At 47.3% G+C, this 21,872-nt stretch overlaps 1 protein-coding gene across 5 annotated transcripts in view; it reads right to left on the bottom strand.

Annotated features, from left to right (window-relative positions):
* TSC1 (TSC complex subunit 1) overlaps positions 1–1,350 on the bottom strand; it is a 56,119-nt gene extending 54,769 nt beyond the window's left edge. For 3 of the 5 annotated variants that reach the window (XM_030919585.1, XM_030919584.1, XM_010372820.2), the window contains exon 1: positions 1,124–1,222. The gene's annotated coding sequence lies outside the window, so the exon portion shown is untranslated. Of the gene's footprint in view, positions 1–1,123 lie in introns of all 5 variants that reach the window. The other 2 variants (XM_030919583.1, XM_030919582.1) reach the window with 2 other exon arrangements.
* Between the last annotated feature and the right edge of the window lie 20,522 nt (positions 1,351–21,872).

Genomic DNA, 21,872 nt, shown 5'->3' with positions numbered 1-21,872 from the left:
TGGCTAAATGATAAATTTTAATCACATACAGGTCAGCTTTGATCCAACAACAGATAAATGTAAGAGTCATATCTTTGGAGTCAGTCAGATCCCAGCAGTTCCAGTCCTGGCTCAGATACAATCGGGGTGTGATCTTAGGCAAAGTACCCTGCTCTCTCCGGGCCTCAGTTTCTTCATTTGAGAAGACTGGAGGTGTTAATAGTGGCTGCCTCTTCTCTTTGTCGTGAGGACCAAAGGAGATAACGACTGCCAAGCACCTCCACAGTGCCTGGCACACAGAGAGCAAGCACTCCATTCACGTTAGCTGTTGTTCTTAGTTAGGAGGACCGCGTCCCCTCCCAAGTCCCCACCACAAATCCAAAACACACAAAGCAAAACTCTTTAACAGGAAACACAAAGAAAGAGCTTTAATTCTACAAGGTCCCTCCGACCGCAGGCTCTTCATCCTCCAGTTCCTCAAATGAATGAATGAACGCCTAGGAGTGGCTCTGCCAATAGCTGTCTCTTAGGAATCACCTTTGCCGACTTTCAGGTAACTGTCTTTCACCATCAATTAAATTACCCACAAGTACACCCAGAGCGAGGCACAACAGTCATGCAAATTTCAGCGGAGACACCGAGTCCGGGCGAGTCCTTGATCCCCACAGGCAACCTCCATTCATTCTCCACGCCCCTCTGCCCCGACCCCTCTCTTTAAGTTCCGGGACCAGCCCTACCCTCGCGACCCTTCCCCTCCCGCCAAGGGTCTCTACCCTGCCCTCCGCACCTAGCGTGAACCTGTCACCCCACCAAGTGAGGGGCTGACGAAGGGGCCCACCTCACCCCTGCCCGAGGGACCGAGGCCCGGGGTGCAGCCGTCCCCTCGGGCGCCAAGGAGGGGCGAAGTGCCCGGTCCGGCTCGCCTCTCCTCCCCAGGGACCCGCCAGTCCCGGCCGGGCCCGTCGGAGATCGCGCGTAATAAGAGGGAGGGGAGAGCTCTCCGACCCCCCCCTTCCCCGGGATCCCTACCAAGCAATTGAGCCTCTTGCTCCAGCCCCTCCGAGCCTCCCCGACTGCAGTCATGGTACCCAGGCTGCCCCAGGAAGCCCCCATAAAAAGGAGGGGGAGACACCCCCATACTCACCCACCGTCTCCTCCCCCTCAGCTGTTTACCTCACAGTCCCTCCAGCCTACAGGGCGCCGCCATCTTGGACGTACAGCACCTCCCCCGTCGTGAAAGGTCCAAGGCCGACGGCGGCCTCCGCCACGAAAAAGAGTCCCCCTCCGGAGCTCCTCTCCTTCTCGAAAGGAAGGACAGACGGCCGCGCTCGGCAACCTCGCCAGAAGGAAGAGGCTCTTCCCCTCATAACTCACGATGCGGGTTGGACGAGGAAAAAAAAAAGCAAGGAGGGTTTTTATGGAAGGGGGCGGGGCCAGGCGGAAGGATCCCGAAAGGAGGCTGCTAAGAGATCTTGTGACTCCGCGAAGGAGGCAAAAAGAAGGGCCGGCGCGGCGGGAGGAGCCAAGCGAGAGCCCGAGGGGCGGGGCGGGTGGTCACGTGACTGGCGGGCGGGGGGACACGGCAGAGAGGTGTAAACAAGCTGGAGAAGGGTGGGTGTGGTTCGAGCGCCGTCCCCTTTGCCCCCTCGAGTCGTTTCTGCCCTTCGCTTGCCTGGCGACCCCCGAGGGTCTCTCTGTGGGCGGCCACAGAGCAGCGATCCTGTTTCCCAAGGAGCCGCTGGAGCCCGCGTGGGTGAAGGGCCTACTTGGGAGCCTTGGAGTTGCCGCTCACCTAGGAAGGGGCGGAAAGCTGGGGGCTACGGCAGCCCTCCTTCCTGGGCTGAACATTTGCAGAAACCCGCCTCCGGGATTGCGGGGGACCGCCCAGGCGTCTGCCTTCAGGTAGCTCACACTGCACACCTAGTCATGACATCTAGGGAAAACCAGCCCTAATAGGCAGCTTGAAAATCAGAAGGCCGTATTGCGTTTCCTGCTGAAACAAGGCTTTAGGTCCTCCAAGCCTCAGTTTCTTCCTCTGTGAAATGGGCATAATGACATCTGTGACATGAAGCATCAAGGAGATGAAGTATGGACAGCGCTTAGCCCAGAGTCCTGCGCCTAGTAAATGCTCACTCGCTAGGTAGGTGGCCGTTATTGCGAGGCTGAGTATGATGGGCTCCATCCAGCACGAACACAAAGCTCTGTGAGGGGAGGCAGAGCGAGATGAAGTGGAACTGTGGGATATGAAAGGTGTTTTGAAGGAGTAGGCATCAGGCTGGTAAAGGAAAGGTAGATTTTATGAAATATTAGGTTGGTGCAAAAGTCGTCACGGTTTTTGCCATTAAAACCGCGATGACTTTTGCACCAACCTAATAGAACCAGGCGAGGCGGCTAGGGAGAGAAGGCCATTCCAGGCAGAGGGAATCAGGGGCAAAAAAGTGCTGGGTGGGTTATGGGAATAACAGGTTTTGTCATGGGAACCAATTGGGTCACAGTGCAGGGCAGCCATAGTTAAGGGGGGCCAGATGTGTCAGTAGCCAGCACCGTGGGTGTTGTCAGAATTCGGAGCAGGCCCTGGATGGTACTGGATAGGGCCGCTGCTAGTCAGTGTAGGTAGGGCCTTGGTGAGAATTAGAAAAATGGCACCCCTGGGCTGTATTTTGGACCCTGTCCACCAGCCCCAAACCCTCCTGGGCCCTTGAGCAGTGAACAACCTTTATAAACACAGGTCTAGAGCCATGAAGGCTTAGGAGGGAGGTGAAAATTGAGCTGTTTCCTCTGTTCTAACACAGTCACTGGGGGGAAGCTAAGAGTTCTAGCTTCAAACAGACCAGAGTTTGAATGTAGGTTTCATCATACTAACTGGATGAGCCTTAGTCTCCTCACCTGCAACACAGGGCTAGTGATAATGCTAGCTCGTGGGGATTTGGGGTGAATTCAGTGAGACATTAAGCTCTAAGTGGCACAGAGCCTACTCCAGTTAATGTTCTTTTTGATAACTGTTAAGTGCCAGCTGTCAGCATTCATCACTTCCAGAAACGGATCCACCAGACACTAAATTCTTCTGTGTCACCACCCGAGCATAGTCTGCATAGGGTCCAGAGATGGAAAGGTTGAGGGAAATGGGGAAGGATGTGGATTCTCTCAGTTCCACGAATCTGCAAACTACTTCACAGAAACAAACTCTTCCCTTTGCATTCACACCAGGGCAGGGATTCACATGTCTTCAGAGATTTCTGAGACCACCAGTGATGGGAGACCTAAGGAGGAGGGCAGGGGGAGCAGCGCTGCTCTGGAGCTGTGACCCAGGAAGTCCCCCACACCCTGACCTTCCTTGGTTCCATGACCTCATCCTGCAGGAATGCGTTCTGCCATGGAGGAGAGCAGCCATACACAGAGCTCATCAACTGCTCGCTCTCCAGGGGGCCATAACCACATTGTCACTGTTTCTACACTGTCTGGAAGAAGAATGGTCATTGTTATCTCATTATGGACCACCAGTGGCTTGCGAGAAGAGGCTGAAGATGACAGGCAAAGACAGCTCTACCACCATCTCCCGCCACTTACCAGGCTGGACCACCTAGATGTTTTCTACTTCTCTGGGGTTGATTTTTATCGTTTGCTTAACAGACACTATTCAGACCACTACCTTCCACACAGCACCCTGGAGCCTCCCTGTGACGGGGCTTCCTGGCTGGCCTGTCTGAGCAGGAAAGGACTGAGCCCTGCGTAGGCAGGCACGCTGACGGGATGCACGTGGTGGGGGACATCTGCTGCATTTGGCTGTGTGACATCTCCCCCTGGCCTTCTGAATAGGTGAACCGCCCTTCCTTGATTCTTTCAGTGCTGATGGTCCTCACAATCACAGTACCAGCCCCAGGCCACAGCAGGTGGACCAGGCCTGGCCAATCCGAGATGCCCATCATGGAGTTGTTAAAAGAAAAGACAAGTTCAATGAGATGAAATTTAATTGAGCAAAGAAAAAAGAAAGAATTCACGAATCAGACAGCCTCCAGAATCACAGCAGATTCCGAGAGACTCCAGGGGTCAGAACAAATTTGTAGACAAAGTACAGTGTCCTGGCGCAGTAGCTCACTTCTATAATCCCAGCACTTTGGGAGGCCAAGGCAGGTAGATGGCTTGAGGTCAGGAGTTCAAGACCAGCCTGGCCAACATGGTGAAACCCTGCCTCTACTAAAAATACAAAAATTAGCCGGGCATGTTAGCGGGCATCTGCAATCCAAGATACGCAGGAGGCTGAGGCAGGAGAATCACTTGAACCTGGGAGGCAGAGGTTGTAGTGAGCTGAGACTGTGCCACTGCACTCCAGCCTGGGCAACAAAGTGAGACTTGGTCTCCAAAAAACAAACAAACAGCAACAACAAAAACGAAACTAAAGTGACATACAGGAATCAGAAGTGAGGTACAGAAACAGTGAGATTGGTTGCAGCTTGGCGTTTGCCTTATTTGAACAGTTTGAACGCTCAGCAGTCTGTGAGTGGTTGAAGCATGGCTGCTGGGATTGGCCAATACTCAGCTATTGTTACAGGTGCATACTACTAAGTTAAGTTTTCAATTTTGCGTGCCTGTTAAGCTGGGTTACTGTTCGTCCACAAGGACTCGAATATATAAGTACGGAGTCCTTCTCAGGCCATATTTCGTTTGCTTTAACAAGCAGACATGGTTGGTCTACAATGGACCTGTGACTTGAGCTGGACTAGAGTATTCCTTCCGGTCTTTATAGATGGGTGTTCTTTTTTAAAAAAAGCAATTTTTCTCTTTCCTTTGGGGTCACTAAACTGCGATGAGGAAGCTGTGGTCTCTCCCTTCCCCTGTCCTACAGCAAGGTGTGTGACAAGTCGAGTTAAAGAGTGAAAGAGAAACAGAGATGGAAAGAGAAATTCATGCTGCTATCTTCTGCATTTCCAGAGTCCCTGAAACCAGCTTTGCCCTGGCCTTCCAAGTTCCATGAAGCAATAACTATTTTGGCCAATGCTAGTTTCACTGGATTTCTGTCCCTCATAAACAAAAGGCCTTCTGAATGTAGTGGGATTCAGAGGCCTTTGGAAGGGCACCACCAGTCAAAAATATTTCCCACTCTGTGCCCGAAGTTCATCCACTTGAATTGCTTTTTGGCTTTAGCTTTCAGCTGTCTGTGCGGCAGCCTCCTGGCCAGGTGCCCTGCCATTAGTGGGCATCCCCTACAGGATGGGGTCTGAGCTTCTGCTGGTAGTCCCCAAGGCCCTCTGCAGCCCTGGCCTCGCTAGCGCATTGGTTTCCCCTTGCTGTCTAGCACTGTGTCCTCTAGTACCAAGGAGCGCCCAGAGGCTTCACAACGCCCTTCGTTGGCTCAGGCCGTCTCCTCTCCTTCCGCACCAGATGGCCTCTGCAGCCTGTGCTGGTCATTCTCCATTTGCCCTTCTCTGTCTGGACTCCCCTCTAAGCCACACCTGCTAAGCATGTCCTCTCCCTCCTCTTGGATTTCACCAAAGTGTGGCAGGGTCAGGTGAGCGAGGAAGAGCCTTCCCACCTGGCCTGGCCTGGCCGTGATGCACAGCTCCTGCTGCGTGGCCTGTCTCACCCGTGCTGTTAGTAATGGTTCCCCTCACTCACTCTTCACACTCAGAGGTGATCACGGATCCCCACAGCTCACTAGTCCTTAGGTGCTTCAGCACCTTCTTTTTCTCTGAAGCTGCTCACACCTGTCTTTTTAATTATCCCTTGGAGGGTGCTACTGTTTCCCGCCAGGATCCCAACTGCTACAACCCCTTGGAGAATCTGCCTTCAGCCCGGGCTACTCACTGTGAATCAAACCAAACCCACAGATACACACACACACACACACACACACACACACACACACACACACACACACACACACACACACACACACAACCTGATTGGACCTGGATCAGGGCTGGAAAACTTCCTCACACTGAACCAGCCAGATTCTCCTTCTTGAGAATTTGAACTGAGAGACCCCAAGAGTGAGATACATTGTGTTGGTGGAGGATTACAATTTTACACAGCTGCAGGGGGATCATTCAAACTGCTGTACTCCAGGAGAGGCAGATCACTTAGAAAACACCTCAAACAGGTGCCCTCAGGGGTTGTGCAATAAGATGGAACTGTGCTAGTCCCTGGGGGGATAATATGGAGTTGGACCCAGCTGTGGCCATCAGCAACACTCTGGACAGCAGAGGTTAAGCAGGAAGAGCTACTAGGAGCCTTGCTGAGGAAGCCGGCATGCCCAGACCAGCAAGGAGCAGGTGTGGCAACAGAGAGGAAGGAGATCTGCAGGACTAACCCATTGCCCGGGAGGCCTGCTTGGGTTTGGAAGATGCCCCTGTATCTTTTTAATAAATTCCACTTTTTCACGCCTGTAATCCCCACACTTTGGGAGGCTGAGGCAGGAGGATTGCTTGGGGCCAGGAGCTGGAGAGAAGCCTGGGCAACATAGCAAGACCCCATCTCTACAAAAAGTGAAAATTAGCCAGACACAGTGGCATGCAACTGAAGTACCAGATACTTGAGTGGCTGAGGCAGGAGGATCACTTGACCCCAGAACATTGAACCTGCAGTGAGCCACGATCGTGCCACTGCACTCCAGCCTGAGTGACAGAGTAAGACCCTTCCTCTAAAAAGTAAAAATAACACACACAAAAATTCCACTTTTACCTGAGCTAGAAGATGTTCGCTTCTGTTCCTGACAACCAACACCACCATGGAGGCTGGAGGTGGCCAAGAATGCTTTCCTTTCTTTGTCACCCAGATCATACCTGTTCTTCCTCCACGATTCAACTCCAATGTGATCCCCACCAGGAAGTCTTCTTGGGACCCCCAGGATGGCATTGAAGGCCCCTGCCCTGAGCCCACTACCCCTACCAAATGCACACCTCCATTCCTTCCACCACACCACCTGCTTACTCAGGTTGTGCTTGTGGGCCTGTCTCCTAAGCTCTCAAGAACTCTGCTGCCCCCAGGAGGTGGGATGGATAAGAAGGCCCTTGAAACCTCTACTTCAAGGTCAAAAGACAGGAACAGGCCAGGCTCGGTGACTCACACCCGTAATCCCAGCAGTTTTTTTGTTTGTTTGTTTGTTTGTTTTGTTTTGTTTTGTTTTTGAGACAGAGTCTCACTCTGTCGCCCAGGCTAGGGTGCAGTGGCATGATCTCAGCTCACGGCAAGCTCCGCCTTCCGGGTTCATGCCATTCTCCTGCCGCAGTCTCCTGAGTAGCTGGGACTACAGGCACCCACCACCATGCCCGGCTACTTTATTTTTGTATTTTTAGTAGAGACGGGGTTTCACTGTTTCACTGTGTTAGCCAGGATGGTCTCGATCTCCTGACCTCGTGATCCGCCCGCCTTGGCCTCCCAAAGTGTTGGGATTACAGGTGTGAACCACCGCACCTGGCCAGTCCCAGCACTTTGAGAGGCCGAGGCAGGTGACCCCCTGGAAACCAGGAGTTCAAGACCAGCCTGAGCATCTTAATGAGACCCCATCCCTACAAAAAAATTTTAAAAATTAGCCAGGCATAGTGGTTCGCACCTGTAGTTCCAGCAACTTGGGAGTCTGAGGCGGGAGGATCACTTGAGCTCGGGAGTTGGAAGCTGCAGCGAGCCATGATCTGTCACTGCACTCCAGTCTGGGCAACAGAGTGAGACCCTGTCTTAAAAAAACAAAAAACAAACAAAAAAAAGCTTAGAATAAATCTTTCAAGACTTAGGCTAAGACTAAGGCTAAGTGGGAGCAGTGTCAGGGGCCAAGAGCTACTCTTGCTGCATGGCTCGGTGTCCATGGTAGCTCAAGCGCCCACAGGGCTGACCGCCATCTTGGTTTGCTGTTATTCCAACAATTGGAGTAAAATTTATTGTCTTACAGTTCTAGAGGCTAGAAGTCCAAGATCAAGGTGTCAGCAGGGTTGGTTCCTTCTGAAGGCTTGGAGGAGATCTGGTCCCTGTCTCTCCCCCAGCTTCCGGAGTTTGGCTGGCCATCCTGAGGCTCAACCCATCCTCCTGCTTTGTTCCTTGGCTTGAGATGCATCCCACCATTCTCTGCCTTCATATTCACACGACATTCTCCCTGTGAACTTGTCTCTGTGTCCAAAATTTCCCCTTATTATAACCACACCAGTAACGTTGAGTTGAGAGCACACCCTATTCCAGCATGACCTCATTTTAACTAATTACATCTGCAGCGACCTTATACATAGTCACATTCTGAGGAACTGCAAGTTAGAACATCAACATGTCAATGTTTGGGGGAATAAATTCAGCCCACAACAGGTCCCAAGGGCTGAGTTAGTCACATTACTATCATGGTTTGTGCAGGGGCCCTCTCTAATTTTTATACTTGCATTTGTTTGTTCCCTTTTTTTAATTTTTAATTTTTATTTTTTTCTTGAGATGGAGTCTTGTTCTGTCGCCTAAGCTGGAGTGCAGTGGCACAATCTCAGCTCACTGCAACCTCTGCCTCCCAGGTTCAAGCAATTCTCCTGCCTCAGCCTCCCGAGTAGCTGGGATTACAGACACAAGCCACCACACCTGGCTAGTTTTTGTATTTTCAGTAGAGACGAGTTTCACCATGTTGGCCAGGCTGGTCTCGACCTCCTGACCTTAAGTGATCCACCCACCTCAGCATCCCAAAGTGCTGGGATTACAGGCGTGAGCCACCACACCCGGCCCTGTTTGTTCCCTTTTATCTTCATTCGCCACATCCAGTTTCCTCCTTGCACATAAGCAACCATTGCCATGCATATCATGTGTGTCCTTTGGTCTGTATGTTTCCTTGCAAAATGTATGTGTGTGTATTTTTAATTTATGTAAGTGGAATTATGTTATAGGTGGCAATCTGTTTCTTACTTTTCCCCCCATTCAGCATCGTTATGAAGCTCCATCTAACTGCTGAGAATTATTCTGTAATGTGAACCTACCCTAATCTACTTTCCACTCTCTCAGGGATTGACACCTGCAGTAGCACCAGAAGTAACATTGTGACAAACATCACTGTACACTATACTCTATGCACTGTACACTGCACACTATAAACTATACACTATGCACTATACATTGTACACTGTACACTATGCACTATACACTATGCAGTATGCACTATGCACTACACACTATACACTGCACTATACATTGTACACTGTGCAGTATGCACTATACATTATGGACTGTGCACTATACACTGCACTATGCACTGTGCACTATGCACTATACACTATACACTGTGCACTATGCACTACACACTATACACTATACACCGTGCACAATACATTGTACACTGTACACTATGCACTATGCACTATACATTATGCACTATGCACTATACACTATGCACTATGCACTACACACTATGCACTATACACTATATGCACTATACGTTGTACACCATACACTATACACTATGCACTATACCCTATGCACTATGCACTATACACTGCACTATGCACTATGCGCTATACACTATGCACTGTGCACTATGCGCTATACACTATGCACTGTGCACTATGCACTATACACTATGCACTATACACTATGCACTATGCACTATACACTGCACTATGCACTATGCACTATACACTATGCACTGTGCATTATGCACTATACACTATACACTATGCACTATGCACTACACACTATACACTATGCACTACACACTATACACTATGCACTACGCACCGTACACTATACAGTACACACTACACTACACTATGCACTACACACTACACACTATATGCTGTGCACTGTGTACTACGCACTACACTACACTATGCACTATACGCTATGCACTATGCACTACGCACTACACACTATACACTATGCACTACACACTATGCACTATGCACTACGCACTATGCACCATACACTACGCACTATACACTATGCAGTATGCACTATACACTATGCACTATACACTATGCACCATACTGTTCCCTTATGGATCCAGCTCAGAATTTATTTGGGATACACAACTGGGAGGAAAACTGATAGGTCATAGGGTGCATGGACTTACTTTTTTTTTTTTATCTTTTACAGATAGGTCTTGCTCTGTTGCCCAGGCTGGAGTACAGTGACTCAAACACGGCTTACTACAGCCTCTACCTCCTGGGCTCAAGGGATTCTCTCCTCTAACCCCCCAAGTAACAGGATCACAGGCTTATGCCACAATGCCTGGATTTTTTTTTTTTTTTTTTTTGTGGAGGCAGGTCTTGCCATGCTGCTCAGACTGTAGACTTACTTTTTTTTTTTTTTAAGTTCCGGGGCACATGTGCAGGATGTGCGGGTTTGTTACATAGGTAAACGTGTGCCGTGGTGGCTTGCTGCACCTATCAACCCATCACCTAGGTATTAAGCCCAGTGTGCACTAGCTTTTCCTGATGCTCGTCCTCTCCCCGCCCCCACCGACAGGCCCCAGTGTGTGATGTTCCCCTCCCTGTGTCCATGTGTTCTCATTGTTCAGCTCCCACTTATAAGTGAGAACATGTGGTGTTTGGTTTTTTAGACTTTTTTTTTTTTTTTGAGATGAAGTCTTGCCCTTCTCCCACAGGCTAGAGTGCAATGGTGCGATCTCGGCTCACTGCAACCTCCGCCTCCTGGGTTCAAGTGACTCTCCTGCCTCGGCCTCCTGAGTAGCTGGGATTACAGGTGCATACCACCATGCCCAGCTAATTTTTTGTATTTTAAGTAGAGATGGGTTTCACCATGTTGGCCAGGTTGGTCTCAAACTCCTCACCTCAGGTGATCTGCCCACCTTGGCCTCCCAAAGTGCTGGGATTACAGGCATGAGCCACTGCACCCAGCCTAGACTTACTTTTAAGATACACCACCAAATTATTCTCCAGGACACCTGCCCCAGCCTACACTTTCACCAGAACCCCACAAAAGTGTCCATATCCCTGTCCACACTTGGTATTGACTAGCTCTTTAATTTTTTCAGTAAAACGGGCTAAAGGGACATGTTCTTGTTTTAATTGGCCTCTCTTTGACTTAATGAGATGGAGCATTTTTATATCCTTGTTATGAGTCTGTGGGTTACTTTCTCTATAGATTGCTGACTCTTATCTTTTGACCATTTTTCCAGTACAATTACTGTCTTTTTCTTGATTTGCTGAAGTGCCCTATGTATTCTATACATGTGTCTCTTGTTGGTTATAGATATTTCTTTCTTTTTCTTTTTTCTTTTGTTTGAGACAGAGTTTTGCTCTGTTGCCCAGGCTGAAGTGCGGTGGCCCAATCTCAGCTCACTATAACCTCTGCCTCCCAGGTTCAAGCGATTCTCCTGCCTCAGCCTCCTGAGTAGCTGGGACTACAGGCGCCTGACACCATGCCTGGCTAATTTTCATACTTTTAGTAGAGACAGGGATTTCACTATGTTGGCCAGGCTGGTCTTGAACTCACCTCATGATCTGCCTGAGGCCTCCCAAAGTGCTGGGATTACAGGCGTGAGCCACCGCACCCAACAGGTTATAGCTATTTCAAGTGTCTTCTCGCAATCTGTTATCTACCTATTACCTATTTATATTATGCCCCATTGGAAAAGGTCACTAACTTGGGTGTCATCAAATTCACTTCTTTTTCTTTTTGACTTACTCTTTGGGTTTTTGAGATTTTGTTTAACAATGCCTTTTCCAACCCTTAATCACACACAAAAGAAATGCTTAAGCTTTCTCTGTTTGTATGGGGTTTTTTGTTGTTGTTTGTTTTTGAGACAGGATCTTACTCTGTCACTCAGGATTGAGTGCAGTGGTGCAAACATGACTCACTGTAGCCTTGACCTCCCGGGCTCAGACCATCCTCCTGCCTTAGCCTCCCGTGTAGTTGGGACCACAGGAGTGTGGCACCACACCCAGCTAGTTATTTTATTTTATTTTATTAGAAATAGGGTCTCACTTTGTTGCCCAGGCTGGTCTTGAAATTCTGGGCTCAAGCAATCCTCTTGCCTTGACCTCCCAAAGTCCTGGGATTACAGGTGTGAGCCACCCTGCCTTGCCATTTGTATGTTTCATATTTATATTGTTACATAAAAATATATTTAAACATAAAATATATATTAAAATAAAACGTAAAAAATATATTTATGTTTTACATTTCACTTTTAGGTCTCTGCAGAGGCCGTGAAAAATGTGCTACTCAGTTTTTCTGCTAACTGTTGAAGGCCTAGCTGCCGCCACTCTGGATCTATGCCCCATTTGCAATGAAGCCACACATCTCGTGAGCCACTCCCAGCGTGTGACTAGGCACAGCAGGGGCCCTAACGCAGGATAGCTCTGAGGAGGTGTGGGACTCTGACAGTGGAGTACATGGGCCTGAGAACTCTTCATCAACCTGATCAAACCTCTCTTGGAACTGCAAAGCAGTCTGAGACTCTTCTCCCAGTCTATTATCTCCCTATTAACTATCTATATTGTAGCTCATTGGAAAAGAGTCATTAATTTTGATGTTATCAAATTCGCTTCTTTTTTGACTTGCACTTTGGGTTTTTGAGATTTTGTTTAGCAATGCCGCTTTCAACCCTTAGTCACAACCAATCCCCCTTTCCTCACAGGTTTCAGATCCATATCATAGCTGAAGGCTCTCTTTGCTCTGTCCAGCTCCTCCTCTGTGTGGGACATTTATTCGAGTTTTAAAATGTCCTTCCCAAAAGTCTACTTTAGTATTATTCTATTATGTATTTTTGAGACAGTGTCTCACTCCAGTCCAGACTAGAGTGCAGTGGCCTGACCATAACTCACTGCAACCTAGAACGCCTAGGTTCAAGCCATCCTCCTGCCTCAGCCTCCCGAGTAGCTGGTACTACAGGCACACACCACCACACTGGGATAATTTTTTTTATTTTTTGTAGAGGTGGGCTCTCACCATGTTGCCCAGGCTGGTCTTAAACTCCTGGGTTCAAGCAAATCTCCCACCTCGACCTCCCGAAGTGCTGGGAATACAGGCGTGAGCCACCGTGCCTGACCTGTAGTGTATTATTGATTTATTGTTAGATATTTTATAGTTTTTAATATTATTTTGTGTGTGTTTTTTTTTTTTAATTTTCAACTTGGTTGTTATTGAAGTAGAGAAATTCTATTGATTTTTGTAGGTTGATCTTATGTCTTGCACCTAGTCAAACTCTCTAATTTTACTAGTTTGTCATTTTATTTTTATTTATGTTGAGTTTTCTAGGTATATTATCACATCACCTGAAAATAAAACAGTTTTATCTCTCCTTTTTTTTTTTTTTTTTCTGGAGATGAATTCTTGCTCTGTTGTCTAGGCTAGAGGATAGTGGCATGATCATGGCTCACTGCAGCCTCAAATTCCCAGGTTCAAGTGATCCTCCTACCTCAACCTCCCTGGTAGCTGAGACTACAGACATGCCTGGTTAATTTTTTAATTTTTTTTTGTAGAGGTGAAGTCTCCCTGTGTTGCCCAGGCTGGTCTTGAACTCCTGGACTCAAGTGAAATTCCCGCCTTGGCCTCCCAAAGTACGGTCATGAGCCATCACACTCGGCCTGTCTCTTCTTTTTACATTATAATTCTTCTCATTTCTCTTTCCCTTTTTATAGTGTTGGCTGGGACCTCCAGTACTATGTCAACCAGTAGTGGTGATATTAGGCATCTATCATTATTCCCAATCTTCAAGGAAATGCATATAAATTTTCTACAGTAGGTATAATGTTTGCTTTCAGACTTTTGTCTATGACTTTTACCAAATTAAAGAATAAATGTGGGCCTTATCCAATGCTTTTTCTGCATTCATTGAATAGTCAGAAATATCTTTATTTTAGCCTATCAATGTGGTGAAGTACACAGATACATTTGTTTGATGGTAATTTATCCTTGCACTCCTAGACAAGCACAACTTGATCATGCTGTTTTTTTTTGTTTTTTTTTTTTTTTTTTTTTTTTTTGAGACGGAGTCTGGCTCGGTCGCCCAGGCTGGAGTGCAGTGGCCGGATCTCAGCTCACTGCAAGCTCCGCCTCCCAGGTTCACGCCATTCTCCTGCCTCTGCCTCCCAAGTAGCTGGGACTACAGGCGCCCGCCTCATCGCCCGGCTAGTTTTTTGTATTCTTTAGTAGAGACGGGGTTTCACCGTATTAGCCAGGATGGTCTCGATCTCCTGACCTTGTGATCCGCCCATCTCGGCCTCCCAAAGTGCTGGGATTACAGGCTTGAGCCACCGCGCCTGGCCGATCATGCTGTATTTTTAAAAACACTTGTTGATTTGGTTGATTCATGTTTTATTAAGGATTTTTGCATTTATTTATGCGCTTATGGTTCTTTTAATTGGAACATATAGACCATTTACATTTAATATAATTATCAGCGTAGTTGGGCTTCAGTTTACCTTCTTGATATTTGCTTTCTATTTTTCCATCTGTTCTTTGTTCCTTTCTTTTGTCTTTTTCAGCCTCCTTTTGGATTAATTTAGCATTTTTTAGAATTCCATTTTTCCACCACTATTGGCTTCTTTGCTGTGCCTCTTTGTTTTATGCTTTTAATGATTGCTTTAGAATTTAAAATGTGAATCTTTAACTTATCACCATCTATATTCAGTGGCTACTATACCATTTCAGATATAATTTAAGAGCCTTATAACAATATACTTCTGGCCAGGCGTGGTGGCTCCATACCTGTAATCGCAGCACTTTGGGAGGTCGAGGCAGGTGGATTACTTGAATCCAGGAGTTCGAGACCAGCCTGGGCAACATGGCAAAACAGTGTCTCTACTGAAAATACAAAAATTAGCTGGGCATGGTGATGAGTACCTGTAGTCCCAGCTACTTGAGAGGCTGAGGCAGGAGGATTGCTTGAGCCCAGGAGGCGGAGGTTGCAGTGAGACAACATGGCACCACTGTACTCCAGCCTGGGCGGCAGAGTGAGATCCCATCTCAAAACTAAAATAGGCCGGGCACGGTGGCTCATGCCTGTAATCCCAGCACTTTGGGAGACTGAGGCAGGCAGATCATGAGGTCAGAAGATTGAGACCATCCTGGCTAACACAGTGAAACCCTGTCTCTACTAAAAATATAAAAACATAGCTGGGTATGGTGGCACGTGCCTGTAGTCCCAGCTACTTGGGAGGCTGACGCTTGAACCCGGGAGGCAGAGGTTGCAGTGAGCCAAGATCGCGCTACTGTACTCCAGCCTGGGCGACAGAGTGAGACTCCGTCTCAAAAATAAATAAATAAATAAATAAATAAATAAAATAAACTATACACTTCTATTTCCTGCCCCCTGTTCTTTGTGCTATTGTTGTCATAAATTTTACTTCTACATAGGTTATAAAACCCTAGGTAGGGGTTTATATTATAAAAATATTGTTATTATTTTTGCTTTAAAGAATCAATTTCTTGTGTGTCGCCAAGGCTAGAATGCAGTGGCACGATCTCAGCCCACTGCAACCTCCACCTCCCAGGGCTCAAGCAATCCTCCTGCCTCAGCCTCCTGGGTAGCTGGGACTACAGGCATGTGCACCACCACACCCAGATAATATTTGCATTTTTTGTAGAAACAGGGTTTTGCCGGCAGGGTGCAGTGACTCACTCCTGTAATCCCAGCACTTTGGGAGGCTGAGGTGGGTAGATTGCTTGACATCAGGAGTTGGAGACCAGCCTGACCAACATGGTAAAACCCCATCTCTACTAAAAATACAAAAAGTAGCCAGGTGCGGTAGTGCATGATTGTAATCCCAGCTACTCAGGAGGTTGAGGCAGGAGAATCACTTGAACCCAGGAGGCAGAAGTTGCAGTGAGCTGAGATCATGCCACTGCACTCCAACCTAGATAACAGAGCAAGACTCTGTCTCAAGAAAAAGAAAAGAAAAGAGAAGAAAAGAAAAGAAAAGGAAAGGAAAAGAACAGGATTTTGCTATGTTGCCCAGGTGGTCTCAAACCCCTGGACTCAAGTGATCCTCCTACCTTGGCCTCGCAGAAGTGCTGGGATTACAGGTGTGAGCAATCACATCTGGCCAATTTTTTTTTTTTTTTGAGACTGAGTCTCCCTCTGTTGCCCAAGCTGGAGTGCAGTGATGCAATCTCGGCTCACTGCAACCTCCTCCTCCCGGGTTCAAGTGATTCTTCTGCCTCATCCTCCTGAGTAGCTGGGACTATATGGCACGCACCATGCCCAGCTATTTTTTTTATTTTTGGTAGAGATGGGGTTTCACTATGTTGGCCAGGATGGTCTCGATCTCTTGACCTTATGATCCACCCGCCTTGGCCTCCCAAAGTGCTGGGATTACAGGCATGAGCCATTGCACCCGGCCAAATATTTTTTAAAGAAACAAAAAACTGGCCAGGCGCAGTGGCTCACGCCTGTAATCCCAGCACTTTGGGAGGCCGAGGCAGGCGGATCACAAGGTCAGGAGATCGAGATCGTCCTGGCTAACACGGTGAAACCCCGTCTCTACTCAAAATACAGAACATTAGCTGGGCGTGGTGGCGGGCGCCTGTAGTCCCAGCTACTCGGAGGCTGAGGCAGGAGAATGGCGTGAACCCGGGAGGTGGAGCTTGCAGTGAGCCGAAATCGCACCACTGCACTCCAGCCTGGGCGACAGAGCAAGACTCCATCTCAAAAAAAAAAAAAAAAAGAAAAGAAAAGAAAAAACTGAGAAAAAATGTTTTATATTTGCCCACATATTACCATTGCTAGCATTCTTCATTTCTTTGTGTAGATCCAAGTTTGCATCTGGTATTATTTTCCTCCTACTTAAAGAACTTCCTTTAACATTTTTTAATAAAATGAACATGCAATAAATTCTGTTGACCTTTCTCTGAAAAAGTATTTTACCTTCAATTTTGAAAGATATTTTTGCTGGGTATAGAATTGTAGGTTGATGGTTTCCTTCTTTCAGCTTTTTTTCCTTTTTTTTCTTTTGAGACAGGATCTTACTCTGTCACCTGGGATGGAGTGCAGTGTTGTGTTAATAGCTCACTGTAACCTCAAAGTCTTGGGCTCAAATAATCCTCCCATCTCACCCTCTCAAGTAGCTGGGACTATGAGTGCATGCCACCATGACCAGCTACTTTTTAAAACATTTTTTTTAGAGATGAAGTTTCACTATGTTTCCCAGGCTGGTCTCGAACTCCTGACCTTAAGTGATCCTCCCACCTTGGTCTCCCAAAGGATTGGGATTACAGGCACTAGCTACCATGCCCAGCCTCTTTCAGCTTTTTAAATATGTCATTCCATTCTATCTTAATTGACAAAATTTCTGAGGAGAAATTTGTGGTAATTCTTACCTTTGTTCCTTTTTTTCTGAACGTAATTTAAATTCTTAACATAAACTGATTGGTTGATTGGTTTGAAATCATCCCGAGTGTATTAGTAAGAGTTCTCCAGAGAAACAGAACCAACACGATGTGTGTGTGTGTGTGTGTGTGTGTGTGTGTGTGTGTGTGTGTGTCTAAGGAATTGACACACATGATTTTTGAGTCTGGCATGTCCAAAATCTGCAGGATGGGTTGGCAGGCTGAAGACCTGGGAACAGCGAAGAACCACTGTTGCAATTCAATTCTAAAGGCTATCTGTTGGCAGAATTCCCTATCGCTTGTGGAAGGTCAGTCTTTTGATCTACTCAGGCCTTGAATTGAATGGATGAGGCCCACCCACATAGTGGAAGGCAAAATGCTCATCTCGTCCAAAAACACGTTTGACCACACATGTGGCCGCTCTGGCCCAGACAAATTGAGATGTAAAATTAGTCATTATACTGAGTGTCTAGGAAAACAAGTTTCTTGGCCTCTTAAACTATGGTTTTGTTGTTGTTTTTTAAACCATTCTAAGGTAAAACTTTCTTCTTCCAAAGAAAAGCTACCATCATACCCTTTTCCACTTCCTCTTTTTTTTTTTTTTTTTTGGCAAAGAAAACATTGATGTAGATTAGAGAACTGTCATTTCCATGGATCGTCTTCTAAAAAGCCTTGCTTAGCAAATAGACCTGAAAATTTAAAAATCATGTGTCAGCATAGGATACGAATGTGGGCAAAAGTGACAGGCTGTTCAATAAATTCCAGGAAATATCCTAAAGGGGCCAGTCCCAGACAGAGATTCCAGGAACCCGTGGATGCTCTTCCGTCCTTCCCTGCCAAAGTACAGCAGTTTGACTTCTCCAAGTGCACCCTTTAAAATGTACCACCTGGGCTGGGTGCGGTGGCTCAAGCCTGTAATCCCAGCACTTTGGGAGGCCAAGACGGGCGGATCAAGAGGTCAGAAGATAGAGACCATCCTGGCTAACACGGTGAAACCCCGTCTCTACTAAAAAATACAAAAAACTAGCCGGGTGAGGTGGCGGGCGCCTATAGTCCCAGCTACTCAGGAGGCTGAGGCAGGAGAATGGCGTAAACCTGGGAGGCGGAGCTTGCAGTGAGCTGAGATCCGGCCACTGCACTCCAGCCTGGGCGACAGAGCGAGACTCTGTCTCAAAAAAAAAAAAAAAAAAAGTACCACCTGTTGCTGGAGGTACATTCAAAACAACACATATATTTCAAGCCTTCCCTTTTTGGGAAGAATTTTGACCAAAGAATGCATTAGTTGTCTATTGCTGTGGAGCAATTAATTCTGAAATGTAGTTATTAGAAACATAGAATTGGAACAACACCACCTATTATCTCACAGTTTCTGTGGATCAGGAATATGGGTGTAGTTTAGCTGGGTCCTGTGACTCAGGGCCCCTCACAAGGCTGCAGTCTAGATGTCAGCTGGGGCTACAGTCATCCCAAGGCTTGACAGGGGAAGGATTCACTCCCAAGCTCACACACAGTTGCTGACAAGATACAGTTCCTTGTCGTGTGGGCTTTTCCATAGGGCAGTTCACAATATGGCAGCTGGCTTCCATCAGAGAGAATAAAAAAGAGAGCGCAAATAAGATGGAAGACAGGGTCTGTCATAACCTAACCCTGCAAGTGTGCCATCCCATCACATTTTCTATCGTAGAAGTCACTAAGTAGTCTCAGTGAGTGCCTAAGGAAGTTACTGCTCACACTCAATGAGGGGGGGCCACACAGGTTGTAAATTTCAGGATTTAGGCATCTTTGGGGGTGATTTGCTTCCAATGCTTAGCATACAAATGTGCATGGCCTGGAAAACACCTTTCTCTAAAAGGTGTTTTAGACACCTCCAGACAAAGTAGCAGATCCTTCTGTGGTCCCCATAGTACTCTTCTGTTCATACATCTACCATCCCAGTCATCACAGTAATAATGTAGCAGCTAGCACTTACTGAAGAGTTGCTATGAGCCCATATTGTTCTAAGCACTCTACACGTATTAAGTGAAGAGTATGTAGTCGTTTATGTCTCAATGCAGAGAAGCACTCTTTCATTCAACAATGACGTACTAGCATCTCCTCTGTGCTTCTTTGCTAGGCATGGGGGAACTCAGTAGTGAACAAGAGAGAGTCCCCAGACTCTAGAACCTTATGTAGACCAGGATGGGAGATAGAGACATACAAGCACAATCGTAATAGACCAGGATGGGAGATAGAGACATACAAGCACAATCGTAATACAACCCAGTGCATGTTGTATTAGCGTAAGTCAAAGAGTCATAGCATAAGTCAAAGACGCTTTAGTAGCAGACACCCAGACCACTTTTGTCAGTGGTAGCATTTCAATTCAGATATGAAGAAGAAGTGGTAGTTGGCCAGGAAAAGAGAGAGAAAGTTAGGAAGTAGGAACATGTGTAATAGTAACAGGAATGAGAAAGCCAGGAGCAGCTGAGAAGCAACCAGCATGACTGTAACCAAGCATGCTGGGGAAAGAGAGGCAAGAAATACTAATGTCAGCCAACAGGCAACGTGTATTGAGTACCAAGCAGTTTCCTATGGTTTTGCATGCATATATTTACCTTCAGAATAATCCTGTGCAGTAGGTGTAATTTTACAGGTAAGGCAACTGAGTCAGAGAGACTTGCCCCAGTCACCAGATAATGAATGTCTGAGTCACAACCACTGGAGACACAGCAGGGGCAGATCACGAGGGGTCATGTGAAGATGTTTGACCTTGATCCTGAGCTCAGTGAGGAGCCTTGAAGGATTTTAATTGGGTCGACATCTGCTGGGGTGTGGAGAATGGGGCCAGGCCAGGAGGCAGGGAGGGGCTGTTTAGAAATAGGATGCAGTACACCAGGGGAATGGTGATGATAGCCTGGATTAAGGTGGCAAGATGGGAGATAGAGGAGAAAGAGGATGTGTTAGGCTGTTCTTGCATTGCTACAAAGAAATATCTGAGACTGGGTAATTTATAAAGAAAAGAGATTTAATTGGCTCACAGTTCTGCAGGTTGTACAGGAACCATAGCAGCATGTGCTTCTGAGAAGGCTTCAGGAAGCTTCCAATCACGGCGGAAGGCAAATGGAAAGCAGGCACGTCACACAGAGATAGCACAAGCAAGAAAGAGAGAGCGAGGAGGTGCCATACACTTTTAAATGACCGGATCTCATGAGAAGTCATTCACTATCAAGAGGACAGTACCAAGAGAATGCTACTAAACCATCCATGAGAAATCTGCCCCCATGATCTAATCACCTCCCACCAGACCCCGCCTCCAGTATTCGGGATTACATGTCAACATGAGATTTGGGCAGGGACACACATCCAAACTATATCAGAAGGTGAAACTCAGGATTTTGGCTGGGGTGTGGGTGGTGCCATTCCCTGAGGCATGAGGTGGGAACTGGACTGGAGAACGTGGGCTGACGTCACTTTGGGACCAGCTCAATTGAGATGCCAGAGAGACAGGCCCAGTGGACATGGATTTGGAGTTTAGACTTGAAGGCAGAGGCCAAGATTTGGGAAGTGCCAGCATTCCGAGGGTAAATGAGAGACTGGGAGAACTGACCATGGCAGCTGAGGGTGTGCAGTGTGTGAGCCGGGCCCTCTGGTGAAGACAGAGAGGGCTGACTTATTGACTTATTGGGATCCTGGCTCTGCAACCAAGCTGTGTGGCCCTGGGTGAGTCTCCAAGCCTCAGTTTCTCCATCTGTAAAATGGAGATGACACCAATACCTTAAATTCTCAGCTCAGAAGTTTCCAGGACAGTGATATGGTTTGGCTGTGTCCCCACCCAAATCTCATCTTAAACTGTAGTTCCCATAATCCCCATGTGTCATGGGAGGGAAACTGTGGGAGGTAATTGAATCATGGGGGTGGTTCTCCCATGCTGTTCTCGGGATAGCGAGTGAGTTCTCACGAGACCTAGTGGTTTTATAAGGGGCTTTCCCCACTTTGCTCAGCACTTCTCCTTCCTGCTGCCACATGAAGAAGGACGTGTTTGCTTCCCCTCCTGCCATGATTGTAAGTTTCCTGAGGCCCTCCCAGCCCTGAGGAAGTGTGAGTCAATTAAACCGCTTTCCTTTGTAAATTACCCAGTCTCGGGATTTCTTCACAGCAGCGTGAGAACAGATTAATACGGACAGTCCAGTGAGAGACACGCGTGAATACCTAGCAGAATGCCCACACAGCGTGAAGACTGAGTAAATATTGTTATTGTTGTTGCCTGCTGTATTCATTTCCCAGGGCTGCCATAACAAGTTACTGCAAACTGGGTGGCTTAAAACAACATATTATTCTCTCACAAACTCTCGAGGCCAGAAGTCCCAAACCCAAGGTGTCAGTCAGCAGGGTTGGTTCCTTCTGAAGATTCCGAGGGAGCAGCTGTTCCCTGGCTCTTTCCGAGCTTCTGGTGGTCACCGGTCATACTTGGTGTTCCTTGGCTGTGGCTGCATCGGCCCAGTCTCTGCCTCCATCTTCATGCAGACTTCTCCTCTGTGTCCCTCTGTGTTTGCTCCTCTTCTTATGAGGACCCCAGGCATTGGATTTTAAACCCACATCAACCCAGTGTGAACTCAGCTGAATCAAACTACATCTTCAAAGACCTCCTTTCCAAATAAAGTCACATTCTG

This window comes from Rhinopithecus roxellana, chromosome 16, assembly GCF_007565055.1.
Source record: "Rhinopithecus roxellana isolate Shanxi Qingling chromosome 16, ASM756505v1, whole genome shotgun sequence".
Lineage (NCBI taxonomy): Eukaryota > Metazoa > Chordata > Mammalia > Primates > Cercopithecidae > Rhinopithecus > Rhinopithecus roxellana.
The sequence above is the reverse complement of the archived record's forward strand: the minus strand, read 5'-3'. Positions and strand labels throughout refer to the sequence as shown.